This window comes from Acomys minous (genome assembly GCF_964271855.1).
Source record: "Acomys minous genome assembly, chromosome: 3".
In the NCBI taxonomy this organism is placed as follows: Eukaryota; Metazoa; Chordata; class Mammalia; order Rodentia; family Muridae; genus Acomys; species Acomys minous.
Window position 1 is genome coordinate 80,224,878 of NC_140485.1, and position 17,437 is coordinate 80,242,314.

General features: G+C 41.8%; 1 protein-coding gene across 4 annotated transcripts in view; it reads right to left on the reverse strand.

Moving 5' to 3' along the window:
• The window catches only part of RALY (RALY heterogeneous nuclear ribonucleoprotein), a 75,268-nt gene that overhangs the window by 34,584 nt on the left and 23,247 nt on the right, over nt 1-17,437 (reverse strand). The window contains exon 2 of one of the 4 annotated variants that reach the window (XM_084775797.1): nt 13,170-13,252. The exons of the other annotated variants lie outside the window; for them this stretch is intronic. The gene's annotated coding sequence lies outside the window, so the exon portion shown is untranslated. The remainder of the gene's footprint in view (nt 1-13,169; nt 13,253-17,437) is intronic. 4 annotated transcript variants of the gene reach the window in all.

Sequence of the window (17,437 nt, forward strand, 5' to 3'; positions counted from 1 at the left end):
CATAGCATAGAACATGCTACAGATGTTATCTTACAATCCAACAGGTCAGGCAGTTACCTGCCTGATGATCATAGACCAGAAAGAAGATATGGCTCTCCCAGAGATAGATTAAAAAATGCTTTACTGGCTCAAACTTTTTAAATGTCAATGAGACAAGTAGCACAGCTGCTGAACAACACTGGGTTATAGAAGGACTGCTGGATTCTATCAGCCAGTAGATGTGCTAACCTCAGAATGGAAATCAAGAAGTGCGTTACACCGGAGGAGAGGCTCTGCCTTTGTTTCCACAGGAAGAGAAAAGCTATGGATTCCTTCAACATTAATAAAGATTACATTTGACTAGGAGAGACCTTCTGAAATATGTCTGTAGACATGACAGAAAAAAACAAGCACAACAAAAAACAGGTTAGCATGACTGCTGAGCCCTCTACATGTGAACAGCTCAGACTGGCTGAGATGTATCTCTGCATAGCCAATAAATATTGTTGGCTACAGAGTCCTCTGGACTTAATTTTACATGTCATCCTTTCGCACGTCATGGATGAAAATTTATACTATAGTTTGGTCATACAGTCCAAACTGACTTATAAAGAAAGCAGATGCCTTTTACCTGTGAAGCATAGAGCAGGGAATCATCTTTAGCTAAAGTGTGCACATTGCACATTTCATAATGTGTCAATGCAGAAATGTACATTAACTTTAAAAGTTTATGTTTACAGAGCAAAAAGACATCAAAAAAGCTCAAAAATCCGTATCCAGAACAACTTCAATGACTAGCTAAGATCGCCCAGCCTCACAGACTGTTCCAGCCACTAACTAAAAAACAATGTAAATGTCCCTCAACAGAGAATGGATGAAGAAAATGTGGTACATTTACACAATGGAGTATTACTCAGCTGTTTAAAAAAAAAAAAAAAAAAAAAGACATCATGAGATCTGCAGGCAAATGGATGCAACTAGAAAAAAATCATCCTGAGTGATATAACTCAGGACCCAGAAAGACGAATATGGTATGTATTCACTTATAAGTAGATATTAGCCATTAAGTAAACGATAGCCGAGCTACAAACAATAGACCCAGAGAGGTTAGGTAAAGAGGAGGCGGTCTAGGGCCACACAAAGATCTCCCTGGGAAGAGAAAAAAGAATAGATTTTACAGGCAGGCTCAGAGCAAGTGGGGATGGGAGGGGAAAATCAAGGGTGGGGAGATGGGGTAAAAGGAGACAGTGTGGGAGGAGAGAGCTGGAATCAGGGAGCATGGGGATGGGGTGGACACCTAAGCAGTAGAAACATCTGGAATCTATAAAGGTAGTCTATCTCTTGTAGCCAGGTGAGGCTTCCAGTGACTGGGTGGATTCAATTAGTTGTTCACCAAGGGGGAAATCTCCAAACAAGCCAGGCTGTTGTTGAGATAGAAGGCTGCACTGTGCAAACTGACAGCAGGACCCTAATAGCAATGTAAACATTTACACAACTCACGGAACATGGAAAGGTCAAGCTAATGCCCACATGTAGTAAGTTCTAGTCTCCTGCAAGTTCTAGCTTACTCCCAAGTTCTAGTCTCTTCGGTGGAAGCAGGTACTCTGTAAACTACTGAAAGGAAGCATGAACACAAACCTAGCCACAAAACCTTTGACTTACACTGTCCTGCTTGCAAATACACGAGGGCAATGGTGGTACAGAACTTGTGGGAGTAGCCAACCAATGTCTGGTCTGACTTACGCCTACTCCTCGAAAAGGAACCCATACCTGACACTGCCTGGGGAACCAAAACCCAGAGGCCTAGAGTAAAACTAAATACTACAGGTATGTATGTATGTATGTATGTATGTATGTATGTATATATGTATGTATGTATGTATATGTATATGTATATATATACATATGTACATATACATATACACACACAATAAAATAATTCCTTAATGATATTCTGCTATGCTCATAGATTAGTGCCTTATCCAGTCATCGTCAGAGAGACTTCCTCCAACAGCAGGTGGGAACAGATACAGAGACCCAGAGCCAAACATGACATAAAGACAGAGACTATATTGGAGGTCTCCATCAAATCGCTCAGAGCTTAGGGAATCACATAGGAGATGGAAAGGCTGCAAGAGTCAAAGCGATGACGAACACCAGGAGAATCAACTAAGCCAGACACAAATAAGGTCCTCTGTATGTATGTTATAGCTATTAACTTACTATTTTTATGAGACTCCTGACCATGAGAACAAGTGGGTCTCTCCCTGTCTCTTGTGTCTGCTCTTGGGGCTCTTTTCCATGGCACAGTGTGTGCTTCCTCTTACTACCCTTGTTCTGTCATGTCTGGTTACCATCTCTTAGAAGCCTGTTCTTTTCTAATGAGACAAAAAGGGAGTGGATGTACTGGGGAAGCAGTGAGAAACTGAGGAGTAGAGGGATGGGAAACTGTAATCAGAATATATTGCATGAGCAAAGTTTTTGTTTTGTTTTGTAAGAAGAATACAACATGTTTAACACCAAAAGAGAAGCAGGAGGATCACTGTGAGTTCAATGCCAGCCTTGAATGAGTCCCTGTCTCCCAAACAAAAAGAAACAAAAGGCAAACTGTGAGGGGTTAGAGCCGGCTCAGCAGCACTAGCATGCCCTGCTCTCCCAGAAGAGCCTCCTGTGGCACTGTAGAGCACATGCTGCCACACAGCAATACATACTGAGTTAAAAACAATTCAAATAAATCTTTGAGGAATAGAAAAAAACCAAACATTGAGATTAAAAAACCAACTACTGTCGGGCATGGTGGCGCACGCCTTTAATCCCAGCACTCAGGAGGCAGAGGCAGGCGGATCGCTGTGAGTTCAAGGCCAGCCTGGTCTACAAAGTGAGTCCAGGACAGCCAAGGCTACACAGAGAAACCCTGTCTCGAAAAGCCAAAAAATAAAAAAATTTTAAAAAATTTAAAAAAGCAATTTCTGAGTCCCTAATCTATCGGCAGATGCCAGCATAACATACCTATTAAGTACATACCTTCCTCAGAAGACACAGAAGTAAACAGGCTCAGAGAGGCTTAGTAACTTATTTAGAGTCACATGGTTAGAAAGTGATGAACACAATGTTTCAAGTCTGGGACCATTTATCTCCCAGATCTTATTTCTATTTGGGCTCAGCCATTAAGATTATTAAATGGTCACTAACCTTCCCTAGGCTTTCATAAATGTCAAGTAGAAACAGAAATCCTTGCACTGCTTCCCTCAGAATCTCTCTATAGCTCAAAGGCAGTAGCAGGTATAAATTATCAGAATATTAAGAAATTGATGAAATGACATAAATAAATATTGCTATCTTTAAATCGGGCGGTGGTGGCACACACCTTTAATCCCAGCACTCAGGAGGCAGAGGCAGGTGGATCGATGTGAGTTCAAGGTCAGCTTGGTCTACAAAGCGAGTCCAGGACAGCCAAGGCTACACAGAGAACTGTCTTGAAAAACAAACTAAACAAAAATATTGCTATCTTTACTTTCTTTTTTCTTTTAAATTTATGGCATTCTCCCAATGCCTCCCAGTCATGTGTCCCTAAATACTTATTAAAACCTGACAGCTAAATTTTCAGCTAATCAAGGAACATCAGTTTCTCTCAGTAATGATTATACAAGACTGTTTAGCAGTCCTACTAAGTGGCCAGTCTAACTCTTAAGAAGTGGGGAGTAAAAACGGGACAGTGAATGGAAGCCTGACAGGCGGTCTATAGCCAGAGTGATCTAAATAAAGGAGCTGCTATACTGGCTGTCGGACCAGACTCCTTAACCTCACCTTGAGTCATGACTGGAAAACAGGTTCAAAGGGTCACCTAGCCCTTACAATGAGGTCAATTCAGGATAATTACATGGGACTAAGAGAAGGGATAGGAAATGGGAAATAGACTGTTAGATAATTTTGCTTTGTTCTGAGATAGAGAATAGCTTGGGAAGAACCTAGTTGGTTTTTTGTTTTGTTTTGTTTTTTAATTTAAAAAGGCAAAAAAAAAAAAAAAAAACCAAAAAACAAAAATAAAAACCAGCAGTAGCTGGGTATAGAGCTCTCAACATATCCTCTAGCTCTGTCTGAGGTCATACCCTAACGATCCAAGCTGCTGAGATGGCCATCTGTTTTCCCATGCTTTTGGCAACTAAAGCCAAAACCTACAACAAAGCATCCTTGATTCTAGGCCCTGGCTATGTTCTTAATGAAGGAACTATACCTAACCTCACTCAGGACAGGGTACAGAAGCCAGTCGTACTGGCCCTGCAGCCTGAACACTCCCTATGTCCTTCTCCAGTGAACAAATTCCTCATCAGTAGTAGTTATTCCTTCTCTTGTCTGTCTGTCTGCGCATGTGTTCGTGCAGGGTACATGAATGTATATATGCAAGTGGGTATGCACAGATACCAGAAGTCAATCTCAGATGTCATTCTACAGTATCTCTCCACCTGTTTTCCTTTTTCAAACAGGGCATCTTGCTACCCTGGATGTTTACCAGTTGGCCAATGAGTCACAAGGACCTACCTATCTCTACCTCCCTAGCACCATACTCACCTTTTACTTACTTACTTACTTTTGGTCTTTTGAGACAGACTCACTATGTAGCCTTGACTGACATGGAGCTGTTATGTAGAGCAGTCTGGCCTTGACCTCTCAGAGATTTGCCTGCCTCTGATCACAATGAAAGGCGTGTGCTACATGTCTAGCAAGCTTTTTTTTTTTAAACTTTGGTTTTGGGTATTGAGCTTGGGTTCTCATGCTTACATGACAAGCACTTTACCAACCAGGTATTTCCTCAAACTATGTGATGGTCTAACTTTCTTCTTCTACCCTCTCCCAGCCTCATGCTTATTTTATGTCAGAATCTCAGCACACAAAATGTTTAAAAGCTGAAGAGATGGCTCAGTGGTTAGAAGCAATGGTTACTCTTCCAGAAGGCCTGGGTTCAATTCCAAGCACTCATATGGCAGCTCCCCAACTGTGTATAATTCCAGGCCCAGGAACTCCGAAGTCATCTTCTGGTCTCCTCGAGCACCATTCAGGCAAAATACTCATACACAAAAAAATAAATAAAATAAACATTATGTTTTATAGCAGAATGAATGATACTCTGAATCTAAGAATTTTAAATGGGTTCAAGTGAAATATTCTTGGCCCAAAGTCAGGCAATGTGACTAATTTCACCAGTGCTTGGTGATCTTAAGAGTAGGCTCTAGTCATTCTTTGGACCATCTGTCTATAAATGAATTATCACATGATCTCAGAAGACCCTTTTAGTGATGAAGGTGAAATTTAAATTCATGAAGTCCCAGGAATGATGTGCTTCTCAAACCATATGTATAATCAATCCATAGAATACTGGAGGCACAACCAACACCCCCAGCTCCCAACACCAAGCACACAGGACTCTGTTGTCAGCAACATCGTAGACTGCTGGTTTACGTAATTCCTTCTGATAAACTGCCAAGAATAAATGGAAGGTGAGCAGCAGAGCATTTTAATGAGTCTAGGGCCTAATGAATCTTTTTCTTCCTGTGTCAATTAGAATTTCAAAGCTAGGATCTCCAAGGACTAATTTATTGGGAACAGAGCGAAAGCCTTTTTTGTTCATCAGCTGCTGCCTCCTGAGCCACCTGCCCTTCCCTTGTTATCTGCTAGATAACAGTCCTGCTTACTCGTGTATGATGAATGGTGTGACAGAACCTGAGGGGTTTTGCCCAAAACCTCTGGGACCTGAAACTGAGGAAGAAAATGAGACCCCATGCTTCTTACTGGTAAAGTAAGGGTGGTTGGAGAACAGCTGACCTTACTGCCATCTCCTGGAGTCTTCTAAGAGCTGACAAACACAGATCAGCTTGTCTTAGCCTTTACTTAGCAATTTTTGTACAATAGTATGATACTTACACTAAAGTATTTTTGAACTCCCAAACTAATCTCTGTTACGTTATCTGTCACAATGACAGATCACCTGAGAAAGTCAAGTAAGTTAAGAAAAAATTATTTTGCTCTATGTTTGCAGTCCATAGCTAACTAGCTTCATTGCTACAGGCAGACCTATAGACCTATAGACCTATGACAAACGAGGCTGCTCACCTCATGGCAGCTAGGAAGCAGAAGACAGACAGAAGGAGCCAGATACCCCCTTCAAAATCATGTCTTCAGTGACCTATGTCTTCTAACCAAGCCCATTTCCTAAAAGCCCATTTAGTATGAGCCTATTGGTAGATTTAACCCATTCAAGTCATTACCTTCAATGGTCTAAGCTAGGGAACCAAACCTTCAACTCATTAGGGAGGCAGGGAATGACCACCACACCTTCAAATCTAATAACCAGAGCAATCTCAAAGGTAGTATCAACAGTACTGTTATTAAGACATAAAAACTAATGCTCTTGAGAGGGAAAGAACTGGGGCTGGAGAGACGGCTCAGAGGTTAAAAGCACTAACTGCTCTTCTGGAGGTGCGGAGTTCAATTCCCAGCAACCACATGGTGGCTCACAACCATCTATAACATGATCTGATGCCCTCTTCTGGCCTGCAAGTACAGATGCAGGCAGAGCACTGTATACGTAATAATAAATAAATATTTAAAGGCAGGAGAATTAACCTAGGAACACAATTAGCAAAATAGCAGGCAGGGATTAGAATTTTTGAGTGTAATTCTGAAGACAGGGTTCTTTTTACCAACTACAAGCACCTTGTTTAGGCAATTGCAGATAGATAATGTCCAGAGAAGCAGGGATGGCCACCAAGCACCCTCAGCAATATTTGAACGCTTGGTCAATTCACTGCCTTTTACACAAGTACATGGGAAAATGTCTATCTGTTTATTTCAGTAAGAATTGAAAATCCTCAACCCCAGAAAATTCAAACAAAATTGCCATCAATACTAGAACCCTCACCTCACCAAACCCTGCCTAGAAATCTCTTATTAAGTTGATTTATGTGGCATTCCCATTTGTGGATCTAACAGCTCAGCTCCCCTGCACCTAGTCATTTCCTGTCCTGTCCTCTCCCTGCTGGGTTGCTACTGTTCAATCATTAGAAAATATGTTTTGATGTGAGCAGACATAATCAAATCATGTTTCTAAAAAGGCTATGAAGGTTGGATTTTAGAACTCTGATGGGAAAAGCAGAAGTCAAGGCAGCAAATTTACATTGCAAAAGGCGGGAGAAGATTCAGAATAAATAGATGCAGAATCCTAATTTGGCTTCTGTAAGACTCCTCTCTATGTGCTTATGTGTAAAGTTGCACTATACATACAACACACACACACACACACACACACACACACACACACACACACACACCTATATAATTGCTTTTTAAAAGTTTTTCCGATTTTTACATTTTCCTTAGTTGGGTAGCCACACTGCGCTGCCTACACTCTCAAACACGGTCTTACAGTAACCCTTCTTAAAGTCACTGACTCAGTAACGGTGTGTGGTAGAAGACTGCTTGAGAAGAAGGCAATCAGCAAAAGCAGAAAAGAGACAGAGTGGTGGAATGTGAGTATGGTCAAATATTATGGTTATACTCACAAATGTGTTATATATAATTAATATATGGTAGTAAGTTCAAATTGTTTAACTGTTGGATTAACTGTAGATTCCTATGTTCAAAGCACTGATTATAAAAGACACCCCCCCCCCCTCCAATATCAACTGGTAAATTACTAGAGAAAAAGGAGATGCTATTCCAGGAGAATATTTGGTAAGTTTCCCTGGGGCTCAAATCCAGATATAGTAAATTTCAAACTTCAATTTCAAACCTCCACATTGCTTCTGAGAAGGTTAAGAATGGATCCAGGCTTCAGACAAGTCTACACACTGACTAGATAGAGTGGAGCACTAGCAGCTAGTTTAAATGTGAGGGTGGCTTACGTAAGAGTGGAGAACTGGCAACTTAACCATCTTTGTACAAAGTGGTAGTTCTAAGACATTGGTTAGAATGAAATAGTATTTTCCCATAACAAATACTAAATAAAAAGCTAATGTAAGAAAAATGACAAAAGACCCTAATTGCTCTTTTCAACCATGTGGGTTGCTAACTGGAGACTAAAGAGGGGTAGCATGTGCTGGGAGTGGTGGCGCACGCCTTTAATCCCAGCACTCCTGAGGCAGAGGCAGGCGGATCACTGAGTTCCAGGCCAGGCTGGTCTACAAAGAGAGACAGTCAAGGCTACACAGAGAAACCCTGTGTCGAAAAACAAACAAACAAAAAAGAGGAATAGTATGTAAAGATGACATACCAGATGTAAAGATGTAAAGATACATACCAGAGGCTGAAAGAGGAGAAGAACATGGGGAAGGAAATCAAGTTTTTTCTCCAGGGCTTGAGAGATGGTCATTATTAAAGTACTTGTAGGGTAAACGGCAAAGGAAAAATACCCTGACCCTGACTTGTCTCAAGACCAAGACCAGGGTCAAAAAAAAAAAAAGAATCCCATGAATCCCTGAGTTTCCACAGAAACCCACCAATTCTTGAGCTTGCCCCAAGCTCAGGACTTGACATCCCACCAATCCTTACCCTGGGAAGCTCTGACCCCTAAGAAATCCTTTTAAAACTTCTCCTCAGATCCCTGCTGTTTCTCCTCCAAGGAAAATCAGCCACCCTCCTGTGTTTTTCCCACTTGTATGAGGTTTTCTGTGCAGTGTGACTTAGTTGCATTACCTGACTCCCAACTGCCAGGATACCTCTTCCATCCAAGCTATATTACTAAAGCAAGGACTAGAAAGTGGTTAAGAGTACTGGCTTCCAGAAGACCCAGGTTCAATTCCCAGCACCCACATGGTAGCTTACCACTGTTTCTAACTCCAGTTCCAAGAGACCTGACACCTTCACATAGACTTACATGCAGGCAAATACCAGTGCACATAAAATAAAATAAAATAAAGCAGTAGCATTCTGGTGAGAAAGAACCTATCTACCATGTTTAAAAATAAACAAGGCAAGCATGGTGGTAATGCTAACACTTGGAGAAGCAGAGGCAGACAGATCTCTGTGAGTTCCAGGATAGCCAAGGCTACACAGAGAAAACCCTGTCCCAAAAAAAGATACTATGATGAAAATGTTACTCATGCAAATCTAAAGAATTAATAATAAAAGCAAGATGCCTTAGTGTCTTAAATTCAATCTCCAAGATCTAGATGATAAAGAAAGAACCAAGTCCCAAAAGTCCTCTGACCTCATTTTGCACTGTGGCATGTAAGCAGCACTCAATCTTTTCTATCAAATACTATAAAAATTTTATATAACAACGAACTCAAATCTTTTTGTCTCCCCTACCTTATAAAACTTCATACAAATGTTTTAATCCCATTACTCATAAAGCCATTATTTACACAAAGGCCCTGCTATATTCTTGGATTAAAGTGGTTAACTCCTTTCCCCTTTATTTCCTTTGTACTTTTCCTTTAAAACTAGCTAATCTCCAAAACTAGGAGGTTGAACCCTAGGCAATGGGAAAAAGACATAGTCCCTACCAGTGTTAAAAATCAAGTATAAGCCGGGCATGGTGGCGCATGCCTGTAATCCCAGCACTCGGAAGGCAGAGGCAGGCGGATCGCTATGAGTTCAAGGCCAGCCTGGTCTACAAAGTGACTCCAGGACAGCCAAGGCTAACACAGAGAGACCTTGTCTCAAAAAACAAAAAACAAAAAACAAAAAAAAACACAAAAAACAAAAAACAAAAAGAAAAAAGAAAAGAAAAGAAATCAAGTATACTTCCCAACTGTGTGTTTGCTGCTCTGCTTTTGTGAACAGTGCATCCTCTTGTCCAAGAGTAAAGTTTTCCCTTGCTCAGATTTTTACTGGAGTAGTGGTCTCTTTCTTTGCAAACTTATTTCAAATAGCATGCATGCATATATGCACATAAATTTTTAAATTTTTCAAGAAGGAAAGGGCAAACTAGAAAAACATGATTTTATTTCTTTTGGATTGAATCATTGAAAATAATGATTCTGAGCCGGGCGATAGTAACACACATCTTTAGTAACAGCACTCCAGAGGCGGAGGCGGAGGCAGGTGGGTTTGTGAGTTCGAGGCCAGCCTGATCTACAAAGTGAGTTCAGAACAGCCAAGGCTACACCGAGAAACTCTGTCTCGAAAAACTTTTTAAAATAAGTAAATAAATAAATATAATGATGATGATGACGACGGCAACGAGGACGACGACGGCTCTGATTCACATGACAGGTCGGGAGGACTCAGGGACAAATCCCAGCCAGCACGTCAGAGTGCAGCACTACAGGAATGGGCTGATTTAGACAATCTGCTGTGCTATTTTAAGATCATCTGGGTCTGGTACCAGCCAAAGTAAATCAAACAGGAGTGTTTATGAGTGCTTTTTCTAAGACAAGTACAGCTTATGTTATTGACACACACCACAGGGGACCTAAGAAGGCTGTTGATGGAGATGTTAGGAAAGCTGACATGTTTTCTGCTCCAATCTTTGTTATTCATATGTGTGAGTGCAACTGGTCTGGCCTTGGCCCTAGAGAAGAAAACCCTGGAATGACACAGAAGAGATCAGAAATTTGGTCTGAGCAAGTGAATTCAATTCTAATCTTTTCTTTCTTTTTCTTTTTCTTTTTTTTCCTCTTTTTCTTTTGGTTTTTGGTTTTTCAAGACAGGGTTTCTCTGTTTTGCCTTGGCTGTCCTGGAACTCAGTGATCCACCTGCCTCTGCCTCCCAAGTGCTGGGACTAAAGGCGTGCGCCACCACGCCCGGCTTCGTGAATTCAGTTCTTGATCTCAGTGTTTTCCTTTCTTTTTCTCTACATGTGCATTCTATTATCGCTATCTCCTCTTTCAGGTAACAGTAGCTCTGAAAGACTAAGCTAACACTGTCAGGAACTGAAATTCTGGGGTATCATTCTAGTCTGTTCCACTGCATTATCTGTCTAGGAAGAGATGCATCAGAGAAGCCAAGGCATTTCTAGAGCTGGGAAACAAACAAACCCAAGAAACAAGTGCTGGGATTAAAGGAGTGTCCCACCACTGCCTGGCAACTAACTTAACTTTTCTGATAAACTAAAACCATAGCACTTACCTAATTTCTCTAAGTGTCACCCCCATTTTAGTGAAGCACTCATGTTTGCAGGGCTATTTCCCACGTTTATATTCAATGCCCTCCAGTCTATTATTTTAAACTATCATTTTTCTTTACCCTTTCCATTACTGCCAGATTTCAGCTCTTACCTCTAGCTGTTATTTTTTTTTAAGATTTATTTATTTATTTATTTATTTATTTATTTATTACGTAGACAGTGGTCTGTCTGCATGACAGAAGAGAACATTAGATCACATTATAGATGGTTGTGAGCCACCATGTGCTTGCTGGGAATTGAACTCAGGACCTCTGGAAGAGCAGCCAGCGCTCTTAACCTCTGAGCCATCTCTCCAGCCCCACCTCTAGCTGTTATTAATGTAGCACAGCTCCTCTTGCTGCTTTTAATTTTATCTGCAGGAGTTTAAAAGTAAGATTGCTAAACTTGTAATAACATGTTAAAAATAAGAATAAATTAGTATTATGCAAGGACTTAACAACGGTAATGTTTTGCTTCCCTGTTTTTCGGTTGGGCCTTGGAACATGAACTGTTAGATTAATACACACACACATACACATACACACACACACACACCCCCTACATATTACACACTTATTTACATGGAACCATTTGTATTTTTAAGTAATAGTGAATTGTATTCCCAGGGCGAGAGTTTCTAAGTTTGGCACACAAGTCATGGAAAGATTAAAATTTGTAGAACTTTTAGATCACCAAAACAAAAACCTGAAGATTCAGAGTAGGAAGAAAAGGTGAAACTGCTAACACTAAATTCAAAGAGTACCGTGCAGGCATTACAGTCTTCTGTGGCCCCACAAATAGAGGAGAAAAACAAAGAGGCCCAAATCACTGGCCGGGGGAAAGAAGTAAGACAGTGGGAAAACCAGAAGGAGTACATACATCTCCAATCAGGTGCACAACTTCAACACAAGTGCCCCTGTTCACTAACAGTGAGGGTGGGAGTAGGCTGTTCTTCTGAGACAGCGGGAACAGGAAACCAGCAATGTGCAGAGCTGGTTAGCGCTGAAGTGGGCTCTGTACACCACAGCAGAGGCCTTGCACCCTGCGTACTTGAGTGCATTTAAACCTAACTCTACAGAACACGTGTTTCAAGCTGCAGCTGCCACTGCTGCATGGTTCTATCATCTGTGCACTACAATCCACTTCCCTATGATAAAATATTGCTTGTGGTAGGTTCTATAGAAGAAACAGGAGAGAAAGACAGGGGGAAAGATTTAGCAGAAATTCCCTGAGAAACTCCCCCCCACCCCCGATTCCAGGAAGTAGGGTGCAAACAGGTCTCACTTCCTGTTCCACTCATGCCACCCACTGATTCACAACGTTCTCTGACTTAGAGTCCTTATTTGTCTATCACTGAATGGCTGCGCATACAGAAGACGTACAGCAAGGGTTTGGAGACTTAATTTGGTAGTAGAGGCCCTGGGTTCAGGCCTCAGCACCAAAAATGTGGCCAGGGAAGCAGAGAGATAAAACATTATTACAAATTGGGGGATGAAAACTGCCCAAGGACACATGTTGAGAGATAAGATTAAAAACTCAGGTCTCGTAGCCCAGCAGTGGCACACACCTGTAATCCCATGACTTGGGGAGGCAGAGGCAGGTGGATCGCTGTGAGTTCGAGGCCAGCCTGGTCTACAGAGTGAGTCCAGGACAGTCAGTACTACACAGAGAAACCCTGTCTCAAAAAACAAAGCAAGCAAACAAACATACAAACAAACAAAAGGATTTCCTGATGCTAACCTGGGGCTTGGCAGAAAATCCCCAATGGCTGAGAGAACACCTAACAGAGTTCATGAGAAGATAGGCACAGGTTCCAGGTCCTGAGATACGCCCTCTTCCACAGTACTGGCCAAAGCAAGAAGGAAAGAAGCCTTCTTTCTGGCAAATGATCAGATACATTCTTATGGCAACCCCAAGAAAGTGACCTCAATCCTCCTCCCAGGCCAGCAGGCCACATAGGCTCACATCTCATCTCCACAATAATCCAACACCTAGAAAAATTAGCCATTGTAAGATATCAGTACAAAGGCTGAAAGGAACCCCTAACCTAGTCACCCTGTATCTTAGCCCAGATGCCCTCACTCACCAGGACCAAGGATGAGTTTAGCCAGCTATTTCGTCCTTTGGGTTACAGGGTCAGCAGTAGCTGTCTCTAGAAACAGGGCTCACCTAGAACAAAGAAAAGACTGGTAAGGATCTTACCCTCTACATTTTGACTCCTGGTTCATTACTTCATAGATCATGTTCAGACTATGTTGAGTGCTACGAAGAAAATTTAAGCACAGTCATGAAATAAAAACAAGGAGTAAGAGTAGAATCTACTTCAGATAAAATGGCCATGGAAAACCTTTCACAAGATGCCATGAGAGCAGAGTGAGGGCTTTTCTTTGAAAATATAAAAATAAAAAGCAGTAATATTGCTTTCTGAGACAGAATCTCACATAGCTCAGGCTGGATTTCAACTTCCTATGTAACCAAGAACGGCCCTAACCCTAACCCTGATCCTCCTGCCTCCAGTTCCCAAGCTGAGTTATAGACATGTTCCACAGCCAACCTAGATTTTTTGCAAAACCACAACTGGTGCTGTCAAGTCTTTTGTTACAGAAAGAGTTCACAAATGTATTATTAGTTACTTTTCTGTAGCCACTTTTCTGTGACAAATACCTGACAAAAAGTAACTTAAGGCTGGAGAGGCCTAGCAGTGGTGGTGTACTCCTTTAGTTCCAGCACTTGGGAGGCAGAAGCAGTCGAATCTCTGTGAGTTCGAGGCAAGCCAGGGCTACGCACAAAGAAACTGTGCCTCGAAAAATTAACCAAAAATAAATAAATAAATAAAATACAGAAGGCTGGAGAGACGGCTCAACACTTGCTTTTGCAGAGGACCAGCACTCAGTTCCCAGCACCCACAAGGCAGTTTACAACCTGTAACTCCAGTTCAGATGATCCAATGCCCTTTCTGGCTTCTGTAGGCACCAGGCAAAGCACATTATTACATATACACACATACAGACAAAGATACACATAAAAGGAAAATAAATCTGTTTTTTTTTTTTAAAGCCACTTGCTGGGGGCTGGAGAAATTGATCGTTCAGAAGTTAAGAGCACTATGTGCTCTTCCAGAGGTCCTGAGTTCAATTCCCAGCACCCACATGGTGGCTCCCAACCACCTATAATGTGATATGATGGCCTCTTCTGGCCTGCAGGTGTACACATATACATAGTAATAAATAAATAAATTTTTAAGCCACTTGCTGGGTGGTAGGGTAGTGGCATATTTAATCACAGAACTCGGGAGGCCGAAGCAGGTGAACCTCTGTGAATTCAAGGCCAGCCAGATCTACAGAGGTAGTTCCAGGACAGGAAGCCTGTTACAGAGTGAGCAAACACTAACAAACAACAACAAAGATGGGATACAGAGGTCTAGAGATGGCTCAGAGATTAAGACCACTGGTTCTTACAGAGGACCAAGGTTCAATTCCTAACACCCATATGGTGACACATAATTGTATGATTTATCTTGTTCATCTGCGTTGCTAGTTAACTGGTCTTTTAAGACTTCTTAGCCATTAGAACTACTTGACCCTATGACCTGCAGTGTTGGTTTTATATTTAAAAATAAAAAATAAAAAATTAAAAAAAATTAAAAAAAACAAGCCAGCAGAGGCTGAAAAAGAAAGACTAAGTAGAGTGAGAAGAGAAAGCCGCTGGAGCAGAAGATGTTGTCAGGAGACAAGCTGTGCCAGGAGAAGCTGAGCTGAGCAGAGAGGCTAGAACAGTTATTATACTTTGGAGCTGCTACTATCAGAGAAACTAGAAGTGCCTGTTAACTATGGGAGGAACAGTTGAAAGAAACATTTGAAGGGGCTCCGCTGCGAACTGGGAGAAACAGCTGGGAAAGAAATTAGATTCAGGGATATCTCTCTGTCTGTCTGTCTGTCTGTCTCTCTCTCTCTCTTTCCCTCCCCCCGCCCCCCGCCCCAATCTTCTTTCTCTCCTCTCTAGTGTTAGGGGGTGAAAAGGGGGAGGTAAGTCGAGAAAAAGAAGAACCCACAAAGTAGCAAAGAACACCTACCAGTGAAGTGACACCCCAAAGTGGGGCTGAAAAAAATATTAAAAGAAAATTAAACACATTTTACACACAATCATACATAACTCTAGTCCAAAGCCCTCTTCTGACCTAAGTAGGAACCTGGCGCACACATGGCACACAGACACACATACAGCAAAACATTTCCATACACCAAGCATGGTGGCGCACGCCTTTAATCCCAGCACTCGGGAGGCAGAGGCAGGCGGATCTCTGTGAGTTCGAGGCCAGCCTGGTCTACAAAGCAAGTCCAGGACAGCCAAGACTACACAGAGAAACCCTGTGTTGAAAAGAAAAAAAAATTTTTTTCATACATAAAATGAGTAAATCTTAAAAAAAAAAAAATGATGCATGGATAGGAAGGAAGGAAGGAAGGAAGGATGGATAGAGCTGGCCACAGGATTAGCAGAATGGTTCAGGAGATAAAGGCACTTTATTGACCTGACCACAAGAGTTCAATCCACAAGACCCAAAAGTCAGAAGAAGAAGAACGCACTCACTAAGAGAGTTGTCCTTTAACCTATACACACACTCATACACACACAATTAAGTTAATAAGTAAATATTAAAAATAAATGAGAGGGAGAAGAGCACACTGTTGTATCAGGAAGCAGACAACAGACAGGAAATGGGACTGGGCTATAAAAACCTCAAGGCCTTCCTGAAGCATTAATCTACTTCCTCTAGAGAGGCTCTATCTCTGGAAGTGCCCAAACCACTCCAAAATAGCACCACCAGCTAAGGGTGAACGTAGAGGAAACACTTCCCTTTCAAATGATGACAGAGGGCCTTTACCATTTCCCACAGGCCCATTCCCACTGGGATTTTTTTTCCCATTTACTCATTTGTGTGGGTATGGAGGTTACACATCAGCATGCTAAGGTACATGTGTGGGGGACAATTTGCAGAAGGCAGTTCTTTCCTCCCATTGTGTGGGTCCCAGTTATTAAACTCAGGCTGCCACACTTGACAGCAAGTTCCTTTACCCCTTGAGCTACACACACCCCTTTAATTAAAGATTGATTGTATTTGGAGCCTTGGAGTATAAGTTTTGGTTTCTTTAAAAACTCAGTTATATTATATAACCCTGCTTTTGTTCTAATACCAAATGCGGGATATGGAAACTTTATCCACAGCTGCTAACGGTCTCAAGTGGCTCAGAAAGGGGCCTGATCTTTGCCAGCTGCAGTTAGTTTAATCCTGAGGACTCTGAGAGGGTATAAATACCAGAGCCCACGGAGACGAGGAGGACGCTTCGAGGAGACAGGTGGAGAAGGAAGCAGAGACAACGACTTCTCCAATGACTGCATTCTAAAGGTTGAGGTTTAACAAGTATGCCTGTCCTGAAGTGAAAGATCTAAGCAAAGCACCTTATACAATGATATAGAGACCTTTCTGAGAACCAGCATCTACTCTGTCCTAGGTGTGTACTCTATAAGTGCATTACTATGGCCCAATTAACTGCAAGTTAGACTGAAGAGAGCTACTCTTCCCTTAAACCATGCTATTATTTTAGGGCATTCCATCTAAAACAGGGTACAACTTCTACAAAAATAAAAGGAAACCAGGAATCTATACCTAGAAGGTAAAGAAAAATAAATCAGGAAGTAATATAAAATTATGGTAACAATGGAACCTGAACAGCAAAGGTGGGATGATGAAGCAAAAGGCCCAGTGACAGAAAGGGAATGGTTCAAGGGGCAGAAGACTACACATTTGGTAGAAGCAATCCTGTGTATTTGTAAACACAGCCTGTCTCCATAGAACCCTTGTTTGTTTACAGTAAGTGATTCTAAAGTCTACCTGAAAGAAGGTACTAAGGTGGTATCTTCCGTAGGGGGAGGGAAGAGACAGAAGAGACAACAGAGAGGGAGAGTGTGTCTTGGTTTCCTTGGCTTCTGAAGTAGCAACCAAGACAGGAGAGAGCAGCCACAGAAAATAATCAGTCTACTAACTCCAAGCTCCCTCCAGCCACGCTCACCAGCAAAGCCTCCTCCAACCCACTTCTGCTACAATCAGTACTTCTAGGCTCACAACTGCCCACACACAGAAAATTATAGATTAACACAGCAAACAGTCACTGTCCATAGCCAAGCTTGCATATGGATTTACTAGCTGCTACAACTGCCCCAACCTCACTTTCAAAGCTGCATCAACCCTTCTATGAATCTTGCTTTTTTCAGCCTTGACCAAACTACAATCTTGCAATTCTTACGAGACTCCTCCCGCTCACAGAGACACCTAGCCTTGACTAGAATAATACATTC